This window comes from Vitis riparia, chromosome 13 (genome assembly GCF_004353265.1).
Source record: "Vitis riparia cultivar Riparia Gloire de Montpellier isolate 1030 chromosome 13, EGFV_Vit.rip_1.0, whole genome shotgun sequence".
Classification (NCBI taxonomy): Eukaryota; Viridiplantae; Streptophyta; class Magnoliopsida; order Vitales; family Vitaceae; genus Vitis; species Vitis riparia.
The window spans coordinates 4351014-4360441 of record NC_048443.1 but is presented as its reverse complement, the minus strand read 5'-3'; positions in this window follow the sequence as shown (position 1 = coordinate 4360441).

The following is a 9428-nucleotide window of genomic DNA, read 5'->3' as shown; positions in this document are numbered from 1 at the left end:
CACGCAGACGGTCCCCCTTGAGACGCGCGACATAGCTCATTCCACCTAGGGAAGAATTCTGTCCGGCCAACATTCCACCTTCTCCTGATATCTCACATCCAAAATTCTGTCCAGCCGACATTCCACCTTCTCCAGATATCTCACATCCGGAATTCTGTCCGGCCGACGTTCCACCTTCTCCGGATATCTCACATCCGGCGCCTGACGCCGGATAGGAGAGGAGGGCGTTTCAACTTCCCCGATCAGACATGTCTAGATCCTCTGATAACGCTTACCCAGAGAGTTTTTTTTCGAAGCTCAGGAAGTCAACAATCCAATGCTTCAAACGGTGCGCAATTCGGAGTTGAAATGAGGGAGTTACAACCATTAGAAGCAGATCACTCCAAGCTGAAGGCAGAATGTTGCACGGTTGCGAAATTAGCCTTTGGCTACAAAAATGTTGTCCTTTTGCTGTGAAATTTCGTAGCCCTCTTGCACACACAGCTGCGGTGTTCTCCTGAAGCTTCCCGATATTTGCAACCGACATTTTGAGATATTTTGCTTTAGATATTTGATGTCTAAATCCCCAAACTCTCCTTGTAACCTACCTATCATAGGATTCCTTAGTCTTTAAGCAAGAACAAAGGGTGAATAACCTCTTATATATAGTTTGTAATTTTCTTTACAAAGAGATATATATGGAATCGATGAACAGAGCACTTGCTCTGTTTTTCCTTCATATTTTTGTTTTCTCGTTCTTTTTATTTCTAGCCAATCAAACTCTGAGGATTTTTCCTCAAAGGATGAGAGGCTAGGCTCTTTGTCTCTTGGAGTGAAGAAAGCCGGGTAAGTTCCCTCATGCATAAATTGGAAGTTTTGTTGTTTTAGTTTTTAATGAAAAGAAAGTGTGACCCGTTAATGGTTTTTATCTTTTTAGTTAACTTAAAACGCCTCTAAATCACCTAGGCCAACACTTGGAAAGGCAAGTGGTCTCCGTCCATTGAGATGCACTACTTTATCTCTTATGAGCCTTTGGGAGGTGGTTTGAAGGTAGGATTTTCTAGAATAGCCAACACTTGGTATGCTTTTGGACTCCAAGGAGACATCCATTAGTTATCTCTTGCGAGCTTTTGACGGGTAATCCAAGGTTAAGGATCACCTTGAATGGCAAATGCTAGGTGAGAGGCACGAGCCATTTCAAGATGCATCAATGAGAGGGATTTAGTGTTTGAACCCATTAAGGGGAAGCATCTGTACCACACCGGTTAGAGAATTAACTATATGTTAATTCTCTAATGCGAGGAAAAGAAACAAGTGACCGGAACTCCCTTTTTGTATAAGGAACCTGAGCCTAGTGATCTAAACTCCAAGAAACACTTTTCTTTGTAATTAAAATCAGTTACTATTTTTGGTTAGCTTAAAACCAATCCTTTTTCAAACATCTTTATGTTTTCTTTTAAAGCTAACCTTGAAATGAAAAGGCACCAATTCAACTTTGAATTAATATCAATTGTGAAGTGAAAACTCATCCCAGTGAACGACCCTAGAGCCACTATGCTATGCTAGCTAAGGCTATCCTAGTACATGGTGTAATAGGTTATAAATTTTGTTGATTACTCCCTTCTGAGAACCACAATCAAGGGACACCAACTGGACACGTATCAAATGGCACCACTGTCAGGGACCATTGAGAGGACATGAATCAACTGAGACACCAATTGGGAACAAATCAAAAATCACAATTTTTATGCTTATTATTTATATTTCTTAGTTAATATAACATATTGGTTAGGAAATTTTTAGTAAATACATGGTAAAATATAATCAAATTAGCTAGAATATTAAATTGATCTTTTGATAATTTGATTTTTAGGTAGGTAAATGTTTCGGTGGTTAAATAATAATAATAATAATAATAATAATAATAATAATTATTATTATTATTATTATTATTTTATAAAGATTAGGCAAAAAAATTTCTTATTATGGGTTATGTCACACCCAAAAATTTGAGAACATGACTTAATCTATACTCAAGATCCTACCATGATTCCACACTTCAAAATATGATTAAGAAGAAGAAATAATCATGTTCATGTGCATAAACCACTAGATGTAAAATAGACAATTTTACATGTCATCACATTGAACATCAAATGGGAGAGCTTGAGAATAACATAGAATAGAGCTCAAGTAATAATTAACTTGTCACACACCAAAGTTTAATCCATGGTACATCATGATAATATAAATAAGTACTTTGGATCTGATGCCCAAAGACATGTCTATGCCTCCTATCACATCCACATGGGATCTTCTTAAGTTAGCTTTCACCTGTTTTAGAATCCCAATGTCCTCTCCTTTAAGGCTTTCACCCTCACCTTTGCCACCATTAATTAAAGAGCAGGAACCCACCTTTATTGATACTAACAACCAATGGTTTCCAACATCTCCAAGGCAAAACCTTTATCAATTCCAAAAATTCAAACCTTCATAACCAAAGAGATACCTACCTATTTGGTTCCTCAAGGAACCATCCCTGCTCAAGGTTCAAGTAGTAGCCCTACAACAAACCATGAGCTGATAAGTGTAGCTTTGCATTAATCCATTATAGTATGCTTGAGCTCAAATACAACGGTTACATGCATGAAATATGTTAAAATAATACATACTTAATGGAAATCCATGAAACCAAATTTTGGAAAGGTAACCAACGGATGCTTAATCTTAAAACAGAAGCTACCCTACCAATGGTGAAAATCACCAAAAATCAATGACTAAAGTAGTTTCTTTTTCCCGTGATTCAATTGATTTAGGTGTTGCAGGTAAGTAAATTCATGGAGAAGAAAATGCAATGGAGAAAGATGAGGAGTGTTGGTGAGCTAAATTATCTAGTTTAATTCAAGTTTAAAATTTTGTTTCCAAACATTACCAGATCCACTCTACATACTTCATTGAGACTATATTGGTCATTGAAGATTGAGTTCATCAATTTATGTATGCTGTATACAGTTGAGTATGAAATGAAAGTGGTTAGTAAGCTTAATGGTAAATAAAAAGGCATAGGATGGTTTTATGGAAAAAGTGGGCTAAAACACTACCAAGTTGTGAAAACATTTCATGGAGTGCTCAAGAACCCAAGGTGCTCAACTGCCCTTGATAAGCGCTTAAGCACTCAAGCCATTTTTTTTTTATAATAAATTTGTGGTAAAAAAAAAAAATCCTTTGTCATACCCAACTTGTTAGGATTTTGTTATATAGATATGCCTTCTAGAGTTTAAAAAAGCTTCATGTGCCCTAATATGATATATATATATATATATTTTGCATCCTTACCTAGTTTTCTTTTTTGTGAAGCAACCATATAACTTTGACAAAGACTTTGATTCAATGGCATGAAGAAAAGATATGTGCTCCTATGTTCATGGATAATGACTCACTTGTGCCTCTCTCTCTCCTAAAGTTAATAAAGTAGATCTAATATGATTATAATGGATTACGTTGATTCACATAAGAATGACATATTGGCATAATGATAGAAAAAAAAGAAAAAGAAATAAAGTTAAAAATCTATAATTATGAAAAAGAAGCAAAAAATTGTGAGAATCATGTTACACCTAAAATTTAAGTACACATTTGATTCGTTCCCAATTGGTGTCTCAGCGGATTCATATCCAGCTGGTGCTCTTTGATTGAGAGAGTAATCAACAAAATTTATAACCTATTACACCATGAACTAGGGTAGCAAAGACAAAGCTACTATAGCATAGTGGCTCTAGGATCGTTCACTCGGAAGGGTTTTCAACTCAAAACTGATACCAATTCAAAGTAAATTGGTGCTTTTTCATTTCAAGGTTAGCTTTAAAGAAAACATAAAGATGTTTGAGTGAAAAGGGTTTAGTCTTAAACCAACCAAAAAGAAAGTAATGGAAATTACTTATGAAGAAAAACATTCCTTGGAGGTTTAGGTTCACAGGGGAGATTCCTTATGTAAAAACAGAGCTCCAGTCATTTGGTTCATTTCCTCGCATTAGAGAATTAACATAGAGTCAATTCTCTAACCGGCTCTGTATAGATGTAACCTTTAAATAGATTTCAGCTCTAATTCCCTCTCACTGATGTAACTTGTAATGGCTCGTGCCTCTCACCTAGCATTTGCCATTCAAGGTGATCTTTAACTTTGGACTTCCCTTCTCAAGCTCGCAAGAGATAACTAATGGATGTCTCCTTGGAGCCCAAAAGCTTACCAAGTGTTGGCAATTCTAGAAAATCCTACCTCCAAGTCACTTCCTAAAAGCTCGCAAGAGATAAACAAGTGCATCTCCATGGACAGAGATCACGCGCCTTACCAAGTGTTGGCTCAAGTGACTTGAAGGTGTTTTAAGTTAACTAAAAACATAGAAATCATTAAAGGATCACACTTTCTCTTCATTAATGATTGAAACCACAAAGCTACTAATTCATGCACTTGGAACCTTTCCCGGCTACCTTAACTCCAAGGAACTAAAAGTCTAGCCACTCATTCCCTGAGGAAACTTCCTCAGAGCTTGTTTGGATAGAAAGAAAACTAACGAGAAAACAAATATATCCAGGAAAAACAGAGCAAGTGCTCTGTGTAATATATTTTTTCCTTTAACTCATTACATAATAGATCATATCATAGATGATGTCTTTGTAAAAAAATTACAAACTATATATATGAGGTTATTCACCCTTTTCCTTGCTTAAAGACTAAGGAATCCTATGATAGGTGGATTACAAGGAGACTTTGGGAATTTAGACAACAAATATCTAAAGCAAAATATCCCAAAATATCTCAACATGTCGGTCTGAAATATCTCAAGAAGTCGGTCGAAAATATCAGGAAGCTTTAGGAGAACACCTTAGCTGTGCATGTCTAACCGGGTAGGTGCTACCAGTGGATCCGGATATGTCTGACCGGAGAAGTTGAAACGTCCTCCTCTCCCATCCGGCTATGAGATATCCGGATGTAAAATGTCGGTGCACGGAATTCTTCTCCGGGTGGACTGAGCTATGCTGCACAAGGGGGACCGTCTGCGTGTGCAAGGTGTAGGGACCCCTCTCCCGGATGACACGGAGTGCGCATGGTTATCCGGATCAACTCCATCCGGATTCCTCAAGAGGAAAAGGCGGGGCAATGCTATCCGATGCAGCTCCATCCGGACGATAGCATATACTATCCAGATATGTTATCCGGATGGAAAACATTGACTAAAGTGGGTGAGCGAGCCTTGCTATAGCCCACGTTCCGCCGCTCTCCAATGGTGTGTCCGGACGCCCTGTCCGGACATCTTTGCCAAGGATTCCAAAGAACTCTCCTCAATCTCGGATTGCTTTGGTGATAAAAAAGCTATTAAAACACCAAAACTTAACACAATTTGATTAGAGTTGATTGCAAGGGTCCCTAATATGTTAATTGGGTTAAAAGGTGATAACTACTACTCAAAAGTGTTTAAAAGAGTTTATTACTGGCTATCAAACAACACTTTTTGAGTAGTAATCAACATTTTGCTTTAGATTAGATAGATATGTGGGTCCTTAAATGATCTTCCAGGTTAAATGAAATATCACTTTCAACAAAAAATAAATAAATAAATAAAAGAAAAAAAAACTAAAGAAAAAACCACAATTTTTATGCTTATTATTAAATTTCTTACTTAATATAACATATTGGTTGGGGAATTTTTAAGTAAATATATGACAAGATTGGCTGAAATATTAGATTGACCTTTTGGTAGGAAAATTGACAAAATTGATTGAATAGCAAGTGGAAAAAAATTTCCCTAACCAATATGTTATATTAACTAAGAAATAGGACATAGACATGGACATGGCATTCTATTAGCTCGAAATGGCATGTACATAATTATTGCCACCAAAAGGTGGTTGCCCTCTACTTTGGATATAGAGGACATGTGGAAAGCAAATTTTGTGCTTGGAGTTAAGATCATAAGGGATCACTCAAGAAGACTTCTTGGTTTGTTTCAAGAGACTTATATTAAGAAAATTCTAGACCAGTTTTGGATGCAAAATTGCAAACCTATTGACACACCTATCAAGAAATGTTACACCTCAAGTCTTGATCAGTGCCCTAAGAATGATGAGGAAAGGAAATAACTGGCAAGAGTTCTTTATGCGAGTGCAATTGGAAGCTTGATGTATGCTATGTTGTGTACTCGACTTGACATATGTTTTGTAGTTGGATTGGTTAGTCATTACCAAGAGTAACCTAGGCCCTGTTCAATGGCGAGCAACTAAGAAGATTTTTTGTTACCTCAAAGGGACTAGAGATTTTGTCCTCTGCTATCAAGATGGGGACTTGGAGATTAAGAAGATACTGTAATGCAGATTGGACTAGTGATAGAGATGAGCGCAAATCTACTATAAGATATGCTTTCTTACTCAATGACACTACTATTACTTGGCGTAGTAAGAAACAATCCTACATTGCTTTATCCACCATGGAGTCATAATATGTCACTTGTTTAGTGACCGTATAGGAGGCTGTTTGGTTGGGGAGATTATTCCAAAACCTAAAAGTCATGGATTTAGCCAAAGAGCCTATCACTATTTTAGTGATAACATAGCTGCTCTAGCATATAGTTAGGATATGTGAAGCTTGGTTGAAGCTTTAAGTATAGTGGATACCTCACTCGGTTAGGAGTTTGAGGAGAGTGAACATAGGCAAGGGGTGCCGAACCACTATAAAATTTGAGTTTGCTTTCTCTAACTTTATCTCTCTATATTTATGATTGTTTTGTTTGAATTTATTGTGATTGAAAAAGAATTTTTAAAACCTAATTTACCCCCCTTTTGGGTGTTTTCCTTATTAAGATTAGCCTTTATTTTCTCAATATGTATTTAATTTTTGGACTCCTACCTAAGTTGATAGATAAAAGTCAAATGTGAAGTTATTCCACAAATTCATATAGCATGAACAAAGCCAAATGTGAGACCTTAGGTAGGTGCTTGATAAACGATTGTGCTAAGAAACTCAAGTTAGGCACTTAGGGAGACGACTAGGCTAAGATTCCTATGACATTAGAGAGTGACACACCCACTCTTGTGGGAGCTCCATCTTGACATACATATCATAATACTATATGTGTTATCTACAACTATAAGAGAGAGTTGTTAGATGGATCCCTGCTCCAACATTATGTGAACTCTTATAGACTAGTTACTATAAAGTTTACTCTATACCCTTGAACCTAGGACTATGTCATGCAGCAAGGGTAAAATGTCACTACTTTAACATGTAATCCAAGGGTCATGAATGATACGGTCGAATGGAATATGTTGGGAAAATAGTCAAACCTAAATGAATTGACATAAGTGGTTGGGGAAGATTTCTAATAACACACCACTATTTGTAGCTCATATATCAATTTTGTGTTCGATATAATTATGAGTACAAATATGTATATGAGTTGAGGTTAAAAATTTCTAATTGAGATATGACTCATTGAGGGGTTTTTTTTAAAGGTGCTTGAACTGGTATGATTAACAAGTCTGGGCTATAAATGAGATATTTTATTCCGAATGATGTGTTGCGCTAGTGAGATGGACACTTAGTATAAACACTCCTACATTATAGCTTCTCATCATGAAACACATTTCTTTTTCTATATGAAAAAAGTGACTTGATGCAAGATTAAGAGAAAAAAAGACAGATTTTAGCCAATGTTTATGAGTGGGAAATGTTAGAATTAGAATTTAAATTTTTTTTTTTTTAAATTCATTGTCAACGTATGGGTTAAATAAAAGGAGGATGAATAAGTAGATATGATTCCATGAAACTCAAAATTTGTTTTTGAATTAAATTAGTTAAAAAAAAGAAAGAATGAAGATTATTATCCATTTAGTTTGAAATCCTTATCTTTCACTAATAGGGCTACTTATAAATAGTAGGTTCATTGACGAGCCAACAATTTTTTCTCCAAAGGTTTGAGCTTCTTCATCTCTCTTTTATTTTCTTCGAATCAAGTTTTTTCTGGTGTCCATTTACACTTAGAATTTGGAGACTGGAATAATAAAAAACTCTAGTAGTTTCTTTGAAGAAGGAAGTTACCAACATTAGAGATTATAATTCAAGTTACAAACTAATATCTTCCATGCATAGATTTTTATTTGGACTATAGTTTTATTCTTTTCTTAAGCTATCTTTATCCCCACATTCAAGGCCCTATGTCCCTAGTGCTACAAGGTCTTTTCTTTTTAGGTCATGTGCATAGTTGTCTTCGATGAACATAGGTTTTGAATTTAGGGATAGTGTTTCGGTTTTTCTTGGGAGTGATGTCATAATTTTAGGACTAGGATTATTCATTTAAGAGGAGAGATTATTTAGGATCCTAGGATCAACTTCATGTTTATCATTTGATTGATTCTCTAATTATTGTTTTTCTAAAAGGTTTGAATGGTGTCAAAATTGTTAATTTTCATTTAAAAGTGTGTTTTTCTATTTCTATCCCTTCAATCACTTGAATTCTTTATCAAAATTTAGTAACAAAGTAAAGAAGGAATTTGATATAATGCCAAACAGATAAGGTTGAATGTTGTATCCTTGTCTATGAAATCTTCTTAAGTTTAACTTTTGTATGAAGTTACTATTCAAGTAAATTATGAAATCATGCCTGTTGATTTTGTATTTTGAAAACTCATGTTTGGTTTAGTTCAAAAATTAAAATTTCTTAAAGTGAAAATGTTACATTGATCGTGTAGTAAATTGCATTTTTAAACTAAGAGTCAAAGTCGTCATTTGTAATAGTACGAATTACCCTTAAGTGGAATAGACCCCTGCATGGAATAGGATAATATCTTATGTTTGAAAGGTGGTTTTCGACAATTAAGGATCATAACTCCACTTTAAGTACTATAATTAAAAAAAGACGAAAAAAACCTATGTTATGCCGCAGAAGTAATATTGTCGTTGTGCTTGAATGATCAATGAATTGTTATGTTATAAAAAAATTGGTCAAACTACAATTCAATCGAATGAGTTAGTATAATGTAATGGATCCGACATGATTTAAACAGAGGACTTGAGCTAGTTAAATGAATCATTTTAGTTAAATAGCAAGTTGGGCACTTAGGCAATAGTTTTAGTTATTTGATTTTATAATTATCATATCCCTTTCACTCTTGAAATGGTCTGACTTCAGGTTCACAATTAATCTAATTGTTTGGATAATTTAGTGAAGTGGTTACATGATTGAGATCAATTGTTTATGAATTGCCCATGATTTATATGATTACCATAATTTCTTGAGTATTAGTGAGATGAAAGCTTGCAATTTGAGTATAGGTCATTCATGTATGCGTTATAATATGTTTCTTAGTGGTGCATAGTGTTTTTGGACATCTTTTTAAGAACCCAATGCATAGCTCAAGCATTTGGATCACTAGAGCGGCTGCTTGAAAATTGAAGA